This window comes from Gossypium arboreum, chromosome 12, assembly GCF_025698485.1.
Source record: "Gossypium arboreum isolate Shixiya-1 chromosome 12, ASM2569848v2, whole genome shotgun sequence".
Lineage (NCBI taxonomy): Eukaryota > Viridiplantae > Streptophyta > Magnoliopsida > Malvales > Malvaceae > Gossypium > Gossypium arboreum.
The window spans coordinates 72205688-72225377 of NC_069081.1; the positions used below are offsets into that span (position 1 = coordinate 72205688).

General features: G+C 38.6%; 1 non-coding gene across 1 annotated transcript; it reads right to left on the reverse strand.

The window, feature by feature from the left end:
- Positions 1 to 11938: 11938 nt before the first annotated feature.
- Positions 11939 to 12045, reverse strand: LOC128285796 (small nucleolar RNA R71). Its single transcript, XR_008276345.1, has one exon. It is a non-coding gene; the product is annotated as a small nucleolar RNA R71 (small nucleolar RNA).
- Positions 12046 to 19690: the final 7645 nt, after the last annotated feature.

Genomic DNA, 19690 nt, shown 5'->3' on the forward strand with positions numbered 1-19690 from the left:
TCGGTGGAGGAGAAAGGAAAATAAAAAAGATAATAGCTAGCCTTTTAAGTTAATATTTTATTCCTAACATTTGACCATTCCATGAATTAAGGCTCCATGTCCAACCACTAATAAATTTATGGTCTATTTACTCACTAAGGACCTCTAATTTAATGTTTCATAGCCATTTAACATTTTCAGCTAGTAAAACAAATCTTTTTCACTTTATGCGATTTAGTCTTTTTTCGGAATTTAGCAAGCAATTGCTAAAATTAGTTTACCAAAATTTTCATGCACTCATAGAATCATGCTTTAACACATAAAATAATATTAAAAATAATTTCTCCAACCTTGAATTAGTGGTTTTCAAACCACTATTTTGACTAGCCCCGAGATCGAGCTGTTATAATTCTCCCCTTTTAGGGATTTTCATCCCCGAAAGTCTTACCAGTGAAAAGGTTTGGGTATTGATCTCTCATAGTCTTCTCGGGCTCCCATGTGGCCTCTTCAATCCCATGTCTATGCCAAGATCTTAACCGGCTCTTCGCCATAAGTCATGTCTGATCGAATCTTAACCTCTGTGGGTGAAAAAGTGCGAAGGGTCAGAATGTAACGGTGTAACATCGACATATGGAAAACATTGTGGATCTTCTCTAACTCGGATGGTAAGGCTAGGCGATAAGCTACCAGTCCAATTCTCTCAGTCACCTCATAAGGTCTAATAAAATGTGGACTTAATTTTCCTTTCTTATCGAACTGAGGACTTTCTTCCATGGGGATACTTTCAAAAACACCCTATCACCGACTTGAAACTCAATTTCTTTTCGTTTCAAATCCACGTAGTATTTCTGTCTATTCGAAGAGACCTTCAAACTGTCATGAATCACCTTTACTTTTTCTTCGGTCTCTTTGACTAAGTAAACCCCTTGAATCTAATTTTTTCTGAGTTCGGTCCAATACAAGGGCTTTCAGCACTTACGTCCATACAAAGCCTCACAAGGCACCGTTTTCAAACTCGACTAATAGCTATTGTTGTAGGCAAACTCTACCAGCAGTAAGTAGTTTTCCCAACTACCTTGGAATTCAAGAACAAAACACCGCAACATGTCTTTAAGAATCTGGATTACTCTCTCTGACTAATCGTCGGTTTGTGGATGGAAAGCCATGCTAAAATTCAACTTTTTCCCCAAAGCTTCTTGTAACTTTTCTCAAAGCCGTGAGGTAAACCTTGGATCTCTATCCGAAATAATCGACAAGGGTATTCCGTGGAGTCTCACAATTTTGGGTACATACAAATCAACCAAATTTTCAAGCAGAAAATCCATAGGCACTAGTATAAAATGAGCTGACTTTGTTAGCTTATCAACCACAAGCAATACGACATCTTTCTTCTGTGACAGCCCAAAATAGACCCTAGCCGGAATGTGGTTTCGGGACCACAAAACCGAGGCATAACAATAATTTAAAATTTATTTCGATGCCTATAATATGTGTGTATTCATGTATGACATTTTTTGATGATTGATTTAGTGTTATAAAGGTGAATTCCACTAGAAAGGTCTTAGTAGTGAACTTTAAAAATACGATAGGGAAAGGGGTGATGACTAATTAAAGCATGCATGCAAAATAATGGACTTGCATGTCAAATTCCCCCTTTTTACAAGTAATGGCCGGCCATGACAAAGAGATATGGGTTAAACATGTCATCAAACATGTTTTGTTGGGCATTAGGGAGAAATAGTAAACAAATAAGCATGGGTAAGAAAAGAATGAAAAAAATGTGTGTGAGAGAGTAGCATACCCCATTGCCGTGCAACCAAGAAGAGAAAAACAAAAAAAAAATTGTTCATGCTTGCTCTCTCCTTGTTGGCCGAAAATACTAAGAGGAAGAAGGATTTTGCTTCATTTCCTTTGTTTAGAAGAGATCTAGAAGGTGATTTGGCTAAATTTGCATCAAGATTAAGGTATGTATGAGGTTGTGTTGGGAGTTTCATGCATGTTTTGGTTGCTAACTTGATGTGCATGTTAGCCATGGCTCAAATCTTTGGTATGCCATGGAAATGGTATTTGGCCAAAGTTGTTATAGTGATAAAGCCATTGCATGCTAAGTGTGAAGCTTGATGATGATGCATGCAAAGATGGATTGTCTACTCTTGAGTAAGACTATGAGTTTTCTCTTTGTTTTATTATGATTGAAGTTGAAAAGGAGCATGATTGTCATATTCGCCATGATGCATTCTTGAGCATGATTCATGCTTTTGCATGTTAGTTAAAATTTGTGTTTTGGATGGCTATGGACACCTTGAAAATTCGCCATGCTCATATATGCATATATATGATTGCACATTATGTTTGGTTATGAACTAAGTGATGAATATATTGGTTTAAAGAAGAAAATGTGGAAGAATGCTTGTGAAATTGCAAGCACAATTCGGCCTAGCACACATATAAGTGCTTGATGCTATATTATAAGTTTTGGGCCACAATGTGCAAAGCATTAATTAGTAAATTGCATGCTGTTTTTGTGAGGTATTAAGTGCAAAATTGACCTCAACATGTACATGAATATTCGGCCTTGGGTAGCCTATTGAAGGCCTTAGCATTTCCTTGATGCTCAAATAAATTGTATTGAATTTGCTTGATGTAGTATAAAATGTGCATGACCATTGTGTATTCAAGCTAAAGAGTGGCCATATGACCATTTAAAATCCTTGTCATATTCGCCATAAGCAAGCACAATGAGGTTTTAATAAATTGAATTTGTTTGAATTAGCTCAAGAGCTAAGAGGGCCACAATTGGACAAGGGGAAGGAAAAGGTGATCGAATAGCCGAAAAAGGCGTTCGACAACATCCGAGGTAAGTCCTCAAGAAGTGACCTTACTTGAATTATGTGAGATGAAGTATGGATGTGTATGATTATTGATTTATGTGTGTGTATGAGAAATTGAATGATACCCGGGCTAAGTCCCGAAGGCGAATATGCTTGTAACTATAATTGCGTTTGAGCCTTAGTAACGAAAATGAATTATGTATGTCCAATGATAATTGATGTATGTGCTCATGGGAAATTGAATGATATCCGGCTAAATCAAGACAATTATGCTGGAAATTATATCCGGTTAAGACCAAGGCAATTGTGCTAGTGGCTATATCCGGCTAAGACCAAGGCATTCGTATGAAGTTATTCTATCCGGCTAAGACCAAGGCATTTGTGCACGTGATTATATCCGGTTATATTCAAGAATCTTGGGCTGGAGGTGAGTGTTGGTTGCTGTAATGAATTCAATCAAGACACTCGAAAAGCCCAAAGGATAAGGTACGTTATATGTGCATTGGAAAGTCGACATGTTTGAGCAACATTCGCTCAATCGACTAATGAATTTCAGTTATTGAATTGATTGATACTTTGTGAAATTATATAATGATGAAGTGTGAAGTAAGAATGTGTATAAATGAAATGATGCATTTGGCTATGTGAATGTATTGCTGTAATTAGAGTTGATTATATTCCTTGAGACTTACTAAGCATAAAAATGCTTACCCGTTGCTTTGGCTCTCGCTTTTTGTTAGATTTCGCTCAAGCAATCGGATTTGGGATCGTTGAAGTCGAAGTCATCCACACTATCAAGCCTCCATTTTGGTATAAATTTTGGTTGAACTTGAGATGGCATGTATAGGACTACCTCATGTTTGTTGAATATGTTGTAATGTAAGTATGTACGGCCATGCGAAAATGGCTTGAAAAGGAAGCATGAACTTAGACTAATTGTGGTTTGTATATATATATTTGGTGTCATGATGTGGCTATGGCTTGGAATTAGGAATGTTGGTCATATGATCAGCCATTGGTATGGTTAAAATGATCATATATGAACCTATGTATGGCAAGACTAGTTGATTCATGGAGACTACCAAATAGGTAAGCCCTACCTTAAAACAGACGCTGCCAGCTGCAGTGGCGTGAATGTGAAAAATCACTAAAATTCATAGGAATGGAATTAAATAGTGAATAAGCTATGTAAATGAACCTTGATGAGTCTATTTTCTTATGGAAGAAACGAAATGGTCATAGGAGTTACAGGTTAAGAGATATTAAAGCTATTGTGAGACAGGGCCAGAATGGTTTCTGGGTTCCCTGTCGCAACTTTAAAAATTCACTATAAATTATCCAAAAAGAATTAGGAGACATACCTTATATTTACAGATTCCATTTTGTGTCTAGTTTCATTAGAAACAAACGGTACCAGCATTAAAGCCCTGTACAGAGAGATATTCAAGTTATACCGCGTGAAGGTCAGAGCAGTCGATCCCTGTAACATGGGTGACTTTAACTAATAAACTGTACCAATTGGCCCGACCAAAAATTCTAGAAATAAATCATGGATGGATATATGAGTCTAAATTCAGGGAAAATTTACGAAACCAGTTTCCGAGTTTTGAAACTCGAGATATGATTTTTAAGGCGAAAGGACGCAGCTTTTTCCACTGACCGAAATATCCAATGGATGGGCAAAACAAGTGAACTTGGCTTGCTAACCCCTCGTGTCCGACACCGGCGATGGTCTCGGGTTCGGGGTGTTACATCTTCCTTGGCATCCAAGGCAACCCAGACACGAAATCTATAGTAATATGGTCCCATTTCCATTCGGGAACCATCACAGGCTGAAGTAAACCTAAAGGTACCTGGTGTTCGACTTTCACTTGTTGACAAATTAGGCACTTAGAGACAAACTCTGAAATATCCTTTTTCATTATCGACTACCAATACATTTTCTTCAAATCGTTATACATTTTCACACTACTCGGATGGATAGACATACAACTGCTATGTGCCTCATGTAAAATTTTTCGAATAAGCTCATCGTCTTTGGGTACACAAATTCTGTCTCGAAACATTAGATAGCCATCTGAACCAATCCGAAAGTCTGATTCTATACCCGTCTCGCATTGAGTTATCTTAGCTTGCAATTCTTTATCACTTTTCTGAGCTTTGCAGATCTCTCATAAAAACATTGGCTTCACTCTCAACTCGACTAAAATTGAACCACCGTCGGTTACTAACAACTGAGTGTTCATAGCCCTTAAGGCAAACAATGACTTCCTACTCAAAGCATCGGCGACCACGTTCGCCTTCCCTGGGTGATAGTCGATCACCAATTCATACTCTTTTATGAGCTCTAGCCATCTCCGTTGGTAAAGGTTCAGTTCCTTTTGAGTCATCAAATACTTTAGACTTTTATGGTCGGTGAATACTCGGCATCTCTCGCCATACAAATGGTGTCCCCAAATCTTCAGTGCGAACACTATGGCGGCTAACTCTAATTCGTGAGTCAGACAGTTTTTCTCATGCGACTTCAGTTGTCTCGCTGCATATACTATTACCTTGCCTCCTTGCATGAGCATGCATCCAAATCCATTCAAGGATGAGTCGCTATACACTACGAATTCTTTTCCCGATTCAGTTGCACTAAAATTGGAGCTTCAGTCAACAACGCCTTTAGTTTCTCGAAACTCTGATGGCATTTTCCATCCATTCGAACTTGACATCTTTCTAAAACAACCTCATCATCGGAGTAGCAATCATGGAGAATCTTTTAATGAATCTTTTGTAGTAACTTTCTAAGCCTAGAAAGTTTCTAATCTCTGATACATTCCTCGGCGGTTTCCACTCAATAATAGCCGAGATCTTACTCGGGTCAACTCTAATTCCATCACCTGACATGATGTGTCATAAGAATTCAACCTCTCGGAGCCAAAAATCACTTTTACTAAACTTGGCATATAACTGCTTATCTCTTAAGTTTGCAAAACAGTTCTCAAATGCTCTACGTGCTCACTCTCATCACGAGAATAAATTAATATATCATCGATAAAAACAACAACGAACTTATCCAAGTACGATCGAAAAATATGATTCATTAAATCCATAAACACGACAGGAGCATTTGTTAAGCCAAAGGGTATGACAAGGAACTCATAGTGCCCGTACCTCGTCTGAAACATGGTTTTCGATACATCTTGCTCCTTAACTCTTAGCTGGTAATAACCAGATCTTAAGCCTATCTTAGAAAACACTGTGGCTCCTTTTAATTGGTCAAACAGATCATCGATCCTTGGCAAAGGATAATTGTTCTTCATAGTCACCTTGTTGAGCTGTCTGTAATCTATACATAACCTCATCGACCCGTCTTTCTTCTTCACAAGAAATACTGGAGCACTATACGAAGAATAGCTCTGTCTTGCAAAACCCTTATCCATTAACTCTTGTAGCTGAACCTTCAACTCTTTTAACTCCAATGGTGCCATCCTATACAGGGAAATCGAAATAGGTGCTGTACCAGGGACCAACTCAATATCAAACCCGACTTCCCTAGTTGAAGGCAATCTGGGAAACTCTTCCAGAAACACATCCAGGTACTTACATACCACAGACACTGACTCAATCTTTACTTCTGACTCTCGGGTATTCAACACAAATGCAAGATAGGACTCATACCCTTTTCTCATGTATTTCTCAACATTCATAGAAGAAATCAGTATAGATAAGCTTTCTGGTTCACCTGATTTAACCCGAACAATATCCTTATTTTCACATTTTAGTTCAATAAACTTACTACCACAGTTTACTAACACGTTGTGAATAGTCAACCAATCTATGCCAGTAATTAGGTCAAATTTATCAAACGGTAGTAGCATGAGGTTAGCAGGAAAATAATGGCCTCTAATCATCAAAGGACATTTTCTACTTACTTTGTAAACTATCACATGCTTACCTAACAGGTTTGATACTTTTATCAAAAATTCTGTAGACTCAACAGTCATCTTCATGCTAGACACCAATTTCACACAAGCATACAAATGGGTAGGCCTCGGATGAATCAAAGCAACAATAAAAATATCGTGAAGAGAAAAAGTAACCGTAATCACATCTGGTGACGATGCCTCTTCGTGAGTGCGAAAGCATAAGTCCTTGTAGGCTCACGGACCTTGGATATCACGGCGGAATCTCTAGGTGCACCTCTATTGCTAGTCTTACTTCCCAGGCTCCTTTATGGTTTACTCCTAAAAGGAGCATTACGCAATCTCACACCTTGATCTCTATCTTTCTTGACCATCTCGGGATAACTACGAATAAAATGGTTTAGCGACCCACGTTTGAAACAACCTCTTTTATTTCCTTGGAAAATCATCGAAATAACGTCTACCGCACTGTGAACATTCTGTTCTGTTCATTCGAGCACTACCAACACTCGTGATAGAAGTGGTTTGAGCTTTAGACACTGTATACTACTTATTCTTATTTTTGCTCGAGAATCCTACTGACGCATTTGATCGAGTAGGAAACTCTCTCGATCTCTTGGATGAGTTCTGAAATGATCTTCCCATTTGTCATTTCTTTGAGTCACGAGACTCGTTATTAGCTTTTCTCTTCTCCTTGACCAACTCTTCTACCTTGGAAGCTCTCTCAACAAGCACCACAAACTCCCTTAACACTAAGATGCCAACTAATAATCAGATGTCTTCGTCCAACCCCTTCTTAAATCTCTTGAACATGATGGCTCCGGTAGATACACACTCCCTAGCGTATTTTTTTAGCCTCACAAACTCACGCTTATACTCTATTATTGTCATTCAGCCTTCCTTCAATTCTAGAAATTCCTTCCTCTTTTGGTCTATAAACCTCTGACTAATTACTTCTTTCAGAATTCCTCTTGGAAAAACTCTCATGTAATCCTTTCCCTTGGTACAACTGACACAAGGGTGTTCCACCATTGGTAGGTTGAGTCTTATAGGAGTGACACAACACACTTCATGCACTCCTCAGGTGTGCAAGACAATTCATCGAATACCCAAATAGTATTTTCTAGCCAAAACTCTGCCTTCATTGGGTCATCATCTATATTCGCTCTAAATTTCTCGGCCCCTTGCTTCCAAATTCTGTCAACTAGAGGGTTTTTCCCTTCTTAACATCTCTACCACTTGGGGAGCTACAGGGGTAGATTAGGGGATTGGAGGGGGTGGAGGAGGTGGAGTGTTTGGATTTGCACGAACAAACTCCGAATACCAAGCATCCATCATATAGAGGTAGGGTTCTCCAGCCCCTCCGCCTTGACACAGTGTCACGGGATCACTCTCGACTGGCGCGGTCCTCTCAGCGGGAGCTGGTGAATTACTCTCGACATCATCCGCCACTGCTCTATTGGGATCCATTTATTATATGAAAAAACAATTTAAATTCGTCAGAAGTCATCGCACCATCATATTACATATATGGCATGTATAGTTAGACTCGTACTCATGCTAGATTAGTCCAAGAATCGAATAAACCATATCTTTGACACAACTAAATGCAACACCCTTTACCCATATCCTATTCCGGGACAGGGTACGAGGCGTCACTGGGCTTAAACACATGCATACAAACATTTTCAGGTCATAAAATTTCGCTCAAATTTAAAACTTTCAAACTTCCTCTTAATGTCCCTAATATGGACCTACGAGGCCTAAAACACTCTTTGGAAATGGTTCAGGAATAAAGCAAGCAATTTAGAAAACTTTAAAAAATTTCAATGCAAACAGGGGCACACGCCCGTGTGGAAGGGCGACACGCGTGTGTGTCCTCTTAACATGGCCATGTTGAAGGCCCATGTAGCTCACTTGGCCTAAACCTATTGAGACACGCCCGTGTTCCTATCCTGTGTCGATTTATTTCTCAATTCGAACCTACAGGGATTTTCATACAGCCTGGCACATGCCCGTGTCCATGGCCCATGTCCCTCACATGGCCATGACACGCCCATGTCTTAGCCCATGTATTAAAACCTTGCCATTCTATTTCTAACGTCATCAACCATTTAGGGGCACATGGCCAAGGCACACACCCGTGTGCTAGGCCATGTGGTGAATTTGATTTCGCATTTAATGTGTAAACATCACACGACCAGGGCACATGCCCATGTTCTCTGGCTGTGTCCTCCACATAATTGAGACACATAGCCGTGTCTCCGCCCGTGTGGTTACTATTGGGTATTCTGTTTTGCCAAATTTAGGTGCAGAGGACACACAGCCTAACTACATGCCCATGGGCAGACTGTGTGTCACACACGGCCTAGACACACGCCCATGTGTCTGCCCATGTGGGCAAAAACAAGGCTATCTACCAAGCCTTTTTGCCACCCTTACTTGCACCAACCTACACAACATCAAACATCTTCGATCCAAGCGTAAACACATAACCAATATAGCTACAACCAACCATCCACACATCAATTCTAAGCTATTTTCTATCACATATAACATCTCTTACTTGTCAATACAAGCCATGCAATAACAACATCCATGGAAATCCTCATCAAATGCATTTAGCAATAATAAATATTAGCCATCATCCATGACCTTATACAAAATGAATCAACCTTCATGACAAGCCAAAATATTTGGTTCAAACAATATGAAACTTAGGAAAAAAGACCAAGTCCCTATACATGCAATACTTAAAATAATAAATCTAACTATACCAAATATTCTGATTGATAGTGTGATCTAGCCTTCGACGTCCTTTGATCCTCGAGTTGGCTTGGCAATACTATAAGAAAATGGAAAGGAAAAGGAGTAAGCATAAAGCTTAGTAAGTTGCATTCAAATAAGAAACAACATCAACCATGCATCTTTAAATACATAGCATATTATAAACTAGCACAACATTTTTTATTTAAAAATGGTAGATTTACTACATATTTACACAGTACAAGTATAAGCCAAAGATTTCAAGATTGTCCCCACAATCATTCTCATAGATATAACTTACTCAATTTCATCCTTACCATTAAGGCATCATAACTAAGCTCATATCTCACGAGTTTCAAGTACGAACCTGTACCACTCACAACATGATTATATCCTTTCATATTGATAAACCGTAATTTATACATATTTTTACGCCATGTTTAACGCATTTTATGGATGATTTCCCATTAGAATTGGTGAATTCAATGCTCCTAATTCTTTAATTTCATGTTTTATACTTAGGAGAGCATAGGAGAGCGAAAGGAATGAGAAACAGGCCAAAAACAGAGAAAATGAGCCAAAGTACGAAATCAACATGGCCTGGACCTCCTCACATGGGCAAACCATATGGTAGGGTCAATTTGGCAGGCTCGAGCACGGCTTGAAGTAATCGCACATGGGCGTGTCCCTGCCGAGCCCAAGTTGAGTCCAATTCGGAAAAGGCTAATTTTAAGGACTCTTAGGCATTTCAAAGCCTATAAATACACCCTAGAGGAAGAAGAAGAGAGGGACACAGAATAGGGAGTAAGGAATTACTCCAAGGAAGCCGATTGATCCATCTCAGAAGCTGGATTCACCATCAAGACTGAAGATCTCTCCTCAATTTCCCCTTCAGGAGTTTTGGGTTTTCTTTATGTTTTTTATTCTTTATTATTCTAAGATGTTTTCTTATTTAGTTATGAACTAAAACCCCTAAATACCTAAAGGGAATGAAACCTAAGACGAATCTTGTTATTATTTTCTGAACTGTATGATAAATATTTAACTTGTTCTTAATTATGTGATCTTAATTCTTGTTTTGATATCCCAGGATACTGATTCAAGATAAGCTCTTATTCACAAGAGGAATAGACCTTGTCTAAGAGTACATTTATCATAATTAAGCGGAGTTCTTTGCGCGCCTAGACATAGGGTGACAAGATTTTGCCAGATTAGGGTGAAACCTAATAAGGGGATCCATAGATCGAGTTAATGCAACCCTAGTGTGTTAATTAGAGAAAGGTCTCAATTATTCATTCTAGGGATTAGACGTTATTAGTCTTGAATAGGGATAATAACATAACTTAGGGATCTCTACGGGACAAGTTAAATGAATAAATCGTCTGATTCGTAGCCAGAGTAATAAGTACAGTCTAGGTGGATTTTTCCTTAAGTATTGTCTTAATTCAATTGATTTTCCCAAAAGCAATTCCCCAATTCTATTCTCTGTGAATTCTTAGTTTAGATAATTAATCAGTTAAAACAAAAACTTCTTTATTCTTAGGCTAGATAATAAAAAGACAGTCATTACTAGTACTTTTAGTTCTTTTGGGTTCGACAATCTGGTCTTGCTAAAACTCTACTACTATTCGATAGGTACACTTGCCTACATCGTGATAATAGTTAGTTTCAAGAATGATTAATTATAAATATTTAAAACCTATCACGAAATCACGCGATCAAGTTTTTGGCGCCGTTGCCGGGGAACTAAGATATTAGGAACGCTCAATTTTTATTAATTTAGCCATTTATTTTTCTTTCAATTTTATTTTATTTTATTTATTATTATTATTATTTATTAATTTACTTTTTTCTTTCTCTTGGTAGGTTTTTATAGTTTATGACTAGAAGAAACCCGTCAGGATCACTACTTTTTGACAAAGAAATCGATCATACAGTTCGCAGAAACCAAAGAAAAATAAGGTGAAGCTTAAAATACATAGAGAACGAGCAAGAGGACGATACTCAACTCCCAACCGAAGAGATGGCTGAAAACCAAGACAATCAGCTACTTCCTACAATTGCGGTTAATCAAAATCCTACTCCACGCACTATGTACGATTATGCTAAACCTTCTTTAACAGGAACTGAATCGAGCATAGTTAGACCTGTTGTAGCTGCAAAAACTTTTGAACTAAAACCTAACACTATTCAAATGATACAACAATTTGTTCGGTTTGATGGTTTGTAGAATGAGGATCCCAATGCTTACTTAAAAACTTCTTAGAACTATGCGATACATTTAAAATTAATGGTGTTTCTGACGATGCCATTCGTCTTCGGTTATTCCCTTTTTTATTGAGGAACAATGCTAAACAGTGGTTGAACTCATTATCACGAGGGTCAATCACTACTTGGGAACAAATGACCAAAAAGTTTCTATAAAAATATTTTTCGCCGGCTAAAACGGCTAAATTACGTAATGATATCTCTTCATTTGTGTAGATGGACTTAGAAACTCTTTACGATGCATGGGAAAGATACAAAGAATTACTGAGAAGGTGCCCTCACCATGGGTTATCGCTTTGGCTACAGGTTCAAATGTTCCATAATGGCCTGAATCTTTCGACTCGACAAATGGTTGATGCAGCTGCTGGTGGAACCATCAATAATAAAACATCTGAAGATGCCTATGAGTTTATAGATGAGATGTCACTGAATAACTATCAGTGGCAAGTCATGAGGACTAAACCAACTAAAATAGCAGGCATTTATAACGTCGATTCGGTTACTATGCTGTCAAATCAGGTAGAACTTCTAAATAAAAAGATTGATGGTTTACTTGGTTCTACTCAGGTACATCTAGTAATGAGGTGCGAAACGAATGGAGGAGGAGAATGCACAGAGTATCAACCCTTCAACCCTAGCATCAAGGAGGAACAAGTCCAATATATGGATAACAATAACCCTCAATCCCAAAATAACCCATATAGTAACACTTACAATGCAGGTTGGAGGAACCACCCCAATTTCTCGTAAGGTGGTCAAGGAAATCAAAGACCACAACATCCTCTGGGTTTTCAACAACCACCCTATCAACAGGAAAAGAAGCTGAACCTTGAAGAGATGCTCTCAAAGTTTATATCGGTATCAGAAACCCATTTTTAGAACACTGAGACAACACTTAAAAATCAACAAGCATCGATCCAATGGCTCGAAACTCAAATAGGCCAGCTTTCCAAACTAATCTCCAAATGACCACAAGGTAGCTTGCCAAGTAATACTGAACCCAACCCAAGGGAACAGGTCAACGCAATTAATATTCAAGATGACGAAGGAGTCATTGCGCCTGAACCAAAACCGAGGCAAGAAATTGTGGTAAGCAAAGGTCAAGGTGAGGTAGGTCATAATAAAAACAAATCAGTGAATTTTGAATATAAACCTCGTGTGCCATACCCCTACGCGACAAGGAAAGACCACTGAGATGAACAATTTGGTAAATTCCTTAAACTCTTAAAAAAAATTACCATTAACTTACCATTTATTGAAGCTCTATCGCAGATGCCAAACGCAATGAAATTTTTAAATGAGCTTTTAGAAAATAAGTGGAAGTTGGACGAGGCATCGCATGTGGAGCTAAACGCAGTGTGCTCAGCTATTCTGCAAAATAAGCTACCAAACAAATTAAAAGATCCAGGGAGTTTTATGATTCCTTGCTTAATCGGTAGTTTAGATGTTAATGATGCATTAGCTGATTTAGGGACTAGTATCAACGTTATGCCTTACAAAATGTTCAAACAGTTAGGTCTTGGGAAACCCAAACAGACTAGGATGAGCATTCAATTAGCAGATAAAACTATAAGATTTCCTAGGGGTATTATTGAAGATGTGCTAGTTAAAATCGATAAATTTATATTTCCCATTGACATCATTATTCTAGACATAAAAGAAGATAGCAACACTGGCCTTTTTTAGCAACTGCTAAAATGATCATTGATGTTGGCACAGGAGAACTCACACTCCGTGTAGGAGACGAAACAATAACCCTTCAAGCTCGAAATTCTGGCGACACATCGAAAATTGAAGGTGATCGTTTAACCCATTCTACTAAAACTAACAATATGATGCCACCTACTTTGCAGGAAATGAGTCTGAAGGAAGTACATGAGCCATTCTCAAGCAGTAGGAGAGGACATATTCATGAACATCGAAGGCTACAAATCGAAGAGCTAGATGAATGGTGAACGCATAAACCGAGAACACCTAACAAACTGAATCTACGACAGAATGAGCTCAATACCTTTCCAAATCAACTTAAGGTTGGAGATAAAATCTTATTAGATGCCACAGATCCCCACATTGTCGCTACTACACCGAATGAAGAAATCAATCTTACGGTACTCAGCATTGTCCCATTCGGTACAGTCGAGGTGAGTCATCCCAAGTTCGGCACTTTTAAGGCAAATAACACCCGTTTGAAACCTTATTTTGATGAGAATAATAGCAGGAATGAGGAGTATAAACTCCTCGAACCACCATGACCATTCAATGGAGTGGTAATTCGAGCTTAGACTATAAATAAGTGCTTCTCGGGAGGCAACCCGAGCACTAACTGTATTAACTTCTTTAAAATTTAGTCTTTAACTCCAAACTTACTAATGGAGCTCTTGAATATAGGTTTTCCACAGAGACACAGCCAAGCACACGGGCGTGCTTAGGGCCTTGTGGAAACAGGGCAACAATTTTTCCAAACACGGGCTACGATAAAACACCACGGTCGTGCGACATGGTCGTGGTCGAGTCTACCAAAACAACACGGGCGTGAGACACGCTCGTGTGGAAGAACCGTGGGTGAACCTGTTAAAACAGCACGGGCGTGCGACACACCCGTGTCTAGCACTCGTGATTGAACCTATTAAATTGACACGGGCGTGGGTCTTTATACACAGGCGTGGTAGAAGCGAACAACACCAGACATGACCGTGCGACACGGCCATGTGCACCCACACGCCCAAGGAACACGAGCGTGGACTAAATGTCAAACACGCCCAAATTCAAAATTTGAGAATCACACGGGCTGAAATTGGGGAACACGGGCGTGTTACCTGGCCGTGTGCCCCAAAATCTATAAATACCCTGTACTATTCATTGTCTTCCCCACTCAAAAACCCTAACCCTAGCTGCTGTAATTCCACACGGCCTCCCTGCCACGCTCGTGCGCCGCTCCCAACTTTATTCTCGATGCCCAATCTCTATCCTTTAGCATTTGTTTACTCCTTTCTCTTTTATTTCACTGATTTATAATGCTATTTATCATAGTAATCTATATTTTTCATGTTATTTTCATCTTCCTATTACACAAATTTCATTTATAGAACAAGTTATCATCTTTTTCATGTTCAAATTCTTACTCATTAAATGATTTATCTACTCTATTTAATTAGTTAGAAGTGAATATTCATGGTTAGGATAGTTGAAATAATCATGCCTTTTGTGTTAGCATTTCTATTCATTCATATAGTATGTTGCATTACATTCTTTGCCATTTTTACTTATATCACCATGCTAATCCACAAAAATAGGTCATTGAACTTATTGTTTTAGTTAAACTTAGTAGTTGTGGATGAACATATTTATGCATTTTTCTTTTCGAATTTAGTCACATTTTTTTTCCTTGTCTACTCATCAAGACAAATTGATCTTTCCACTTGCAGGTATACAATGTCGTCTTCACGTGGTAAAAAGGTCGATGTCCATGCTTCAAAAAAAAGGAAGGGAGCGTCATCTTCCTTGGGTCCTACCGCGAAAGTTCGTCACCCTTTCCTGAGGTTCCCTATTGGGCCCAAGAAGAACTATTCCAAATACTCTGGGCCTGACCTTTAATTACGGGCTGCTGCATCGACTGGGCCGCTGTAGAACAAGTTCAGTTGGCTGATGTAATTTGGGCCCTCCTAACCACAGACCCTTGGGAGCTGTTCTTTGGGATCATCGAGCCAACATACCTCGAGCTCACTATGGAACTATGCTCAACGTTCCATCTTCAGACTGTAATGGCGAACTACGATGATCCCGGCATGGTCTAATTTCGTCTAAGTAGATTAATCCGCCAGATCAACGTCCCAGAATTTGGTACGACACTGGGCTTATATACAGAGGAGTTCAAGGAGGAGAATGAACTACATGCTCTTACTCGCCACATACACTTCTCTCCCTCGAAGTGCTGGCACACTTTGGCTCTTGGCCCTGCCTCCTACAATCCTAGCCGCTCCAAGGTATCAGCTCTCCCACCATCCCTAAGGTACTTACATGCCATTTTGGCTCACACGATAATGGGGAGGCGAGAGAGCACTAGCATCGTCAATACCCATGACGCCTACTTTTTATGGTGTATGTCGCACGGACACGTCATCGACCTTGCAATTCAGCACCAGATGGAGCGGAACAGGAAGGGGGTCATCTCCATTGGCCCCTATGTGACGTGATTGGCTCAACACTTCGGGCTCCTCAGCACCGCAACCCAAGAATCATCCTTAACCCTCATTGGCCGGATGTCTCCACAAGGCATCTCGATCATGCTTAGCATGAGGATGATAGAAAAGTGCCGAGGAACCTACCCTCCTCAATATCGTCTCGCCCAATCTATCGAGGAGGAGGCGTACGAGGACATTCCTGATGATGTCCCTCCACAGTACGAGGACCCACCGACTCAGCCACCACCATCCTCTCGTCCAGTTCATGCAGCGGCTTCATATGCTGACATCTCTGAGTGCCTCACTCGATTCGAGCAGCAGTGCTTTTAACATTTGACAACATTGATACTACTCTATAGCAGATTTGTCAGCACCTCCACATCACATCACCAGTCCCACCTCGCGAACCATCCAGTGATGAATATGTTTAAAAACATTTATTTATTATTTTATGTTTTTAATTTTTAATAAAACTACATTTTATTTTTATTAGATTTTAGAATTTTATTTTTAATTATCACTTTCGGTTATTTCTTTATGAGTAATTATTATTCCTAATATCCCCTAAAAAGTTCCTGATTTTATCACAGTTATGTAGAGCTCTTAAGCTCATCATCGTATAGGAACTAAAAAAACTCCACCGGAAAAGGTTCTCCACGACTACCATGTCCTAATCGGCCACGACCATAGCTACCACTAGATATAATATTCTTTTGGCGTAGGACTTATGGACTAATGAGCCTCTACCACTGCCGGAGTATCCTCCTCCACTCTTTCACCAATTACTCTCCAAAATTCTAGTTCGAGGAATTCATCATACAGGAAGTTTCACTTATCTCCCTATCTTATTTTTATATTCTAATATCTATCTTTGTACATTGAGGGCAATGTACATCTTAAGTGTGGGGGGTATTTATTTCATTATCAGAAAAATCCCTGAATGACTGCCTTGTTCTCTTGAAAAGCTCTCGTATCGTATTTAGGATAAATTTTGATTGATTTATGACGTTGATTGATATATCTTGAATTAAAACATAGGCATTTATGCATTGATTGTTTAAACCTCAAGACATTAGAGAATCAAGCATGATAAGTTGATTTTTAAGAATTTAAAATCTTAGGTTGTTTCCAAAAAGTTTAGGTATTACTTTGAGTTGGAATTCACAAGTTTTAAACATCAAAAAGCCATAATTTTTGTGAGATTTTTGAGCTTTTGAACATCTATTAATTCTTTCATGCTCACTTTTATTATTGTTTTGAGTGCGTCAGTATTGAACTATTATTCTAGAACTTGCTTGATTATGCATGTCAAGACCACACCATTTGATTTGATATGTCAAGATGATAGAGGCACTTAGGATTAACCCACTCATGCCATGAAAAACCTACCTCCACGATTAACCCTTAGTAAACCCCCTTGAGTCTAACAACCCATTTCTTGTATTACCCTTAATATTAACCCTTAACTCATTATTGTTGAAATCCCCTAAATTAATCCCTATTTTTGTCGAGATTTGAGTTGAATAAATTTCTTAGCTATGTCTTGTTCTTAATAGTTAGTCTATGTTATTTAACTTGTTCTTAAAAAAAAAGCATGTATACATATTAATAGTGATCTTCTGTTTGTAAGCTTCAGTATTTAAATTCCATAGTCTGAGAAGGAGTTATGTTGTACGTAAGTGATGATTAAATATTTTTCTAGTTAAGTAAATTTTCAACTCAATCTCGATTCTAACCCGTTCTTTTAGCTTGTGACCATACCCCCTAACCAAGCCTCATTACAACCCTCTAAAGACCTTTTGATTGATGTATCATCTTAAATTATAGTGGTAGAGATTTGATTTTCTTGCAAGCCTATGGTAATGACTTTTCATTATTGACTGTTGAGTGCTTCATTTATTTTCCTTAAACACCTCGAGTGATTTGAGTGAATATTTAGTGAGGATGTGAAACTTTGTGATATTCTAAATCAAAGGTAACTACTTAGATGAGGGGAGACACCTATATTTGCATGATTAAATACTCAACTTGGAATGTTTGAAACTTTTATGTTCTTTTAGTTGAATTCTCAATGTATGATTACCTATAGATTATTTTAAGATTTTATAGATAGAAATTATAAGTTGAGAAGAATTTATTTTCATTATGAGTTGAGAATGTTGCTTGAGGACAAGCAAATGCTTAAGTGTGGGGGTATTTAATAAACCGTAATTTACACATATTTTTGCCCCATGTTTAACAAATTTTATGGATGATTTCCCATTAGAATTGGTGAATTTGATGCTCCTAATTCTTTAATTTCATGTTTTATACTTAGGAGAGCATAGGAGAGTGAAAAGAATGAGAAACGGGCCAAAAACGGAGAAAATGGGCCAAAGTACGAAATCAATACGACCTGGACCTCCTCACACGGGCAGACCACATGACCGTGTCAATTTGGCAAGCTCGAGCACGGCCTGAAGTAATCGCACACAGGCGTGTCACACGGGCGTGTCCCTGCCAAGCCCAAGTTGAGTCCAATTCGAAAAAGGCTAATTTTGAGGGCTCTTAAGCATTCCAAAGCCTATAAATACACCCTAGAGGAGGAAGGAAAGGGGGGCACAGAATAGGGAGTAAGGAATTACTCCAAGGAAGCCAATTGATCCATCTCAGAAGCTGAATTCACCATCAAGATTGAAGTTCTCTCCCCGATTTCCCTTGCTGGAGTTTTGGGTTTTCTTTATGTTTTGTATTCTTTATTATTCTGAGAGTTTTCTTATTTAGTTATGAACTAAAACCCCTAAATACCTAAGGGGAATGAAACCTAAGACGAAACTTGTTCTTAATTAAGAGTTCTTAATTCTTTTTTTGATATCCCAGGATACTGATTCAAGATAAGCTCTTATTCAGAAGAGGAATGACCCTGTCTAAGAGTACATTTTTCATAATTAAGCGGAGTTGTTTGTGCGCCTAGACATAGGGTGACAAGATTTTTCCAGATTAGGGTGAAACCTAATAAGGGGATCCATAGATCGAGTTAATGCAACCCTAGGGTGTTAATTAGAGAAAGGTCTCAATTATTCAATCTAGAGATTAGACATTATTAGTCTCGAATAGGGATAATAACATAACTTAGGGATCTCTACGGGACAAGTTAAATGAATAAATCATCCGATTCAGAGCCAGAATAACAAGTACAACGTAAGTGGATTTTTCCTCAGGTATTGTGTTAATTCAATCAATTTTCCCAAAAGCAATTCCCCAATTCTATTCTCTGTGAATTCTTATTTTAGATAATTAGTTGGTTAAAACAAAAACCTGTTTATTCTTAGGCTAGAGAATAAAAAGACAGTCATTACTAGTACTTTTAGTTCCTTTGGGTTTGACAATCTGGTCTTGCTAAAACTATACTACTGTTCGATAGGTACACTTGCCTACATTGCGATAATAGTTTGTTTGAAGAACGATTAATTATAAATATTTAAAACCTATCACGAAATCACGCGATCACATATCTTTTTCATAAGCTGAAAATAACCAGTGGAACCATTTGGAATACTAAAGGACACTGATAAGCCTTACACAAGATGGTAAATTGCCGATGCCATGTCCCAGGCATGGTCTTACATTGGCTCTCATAATGTGGTGATGCCATGTCCTAGACATGGTCTTACACTAGCATACATATCAACACCAATGCCATGCCCCAGATATGGTCTTACACTGACTCTCATAATGTGGCTAATGCCATGTTCCAGACATGGTCTTACACTAG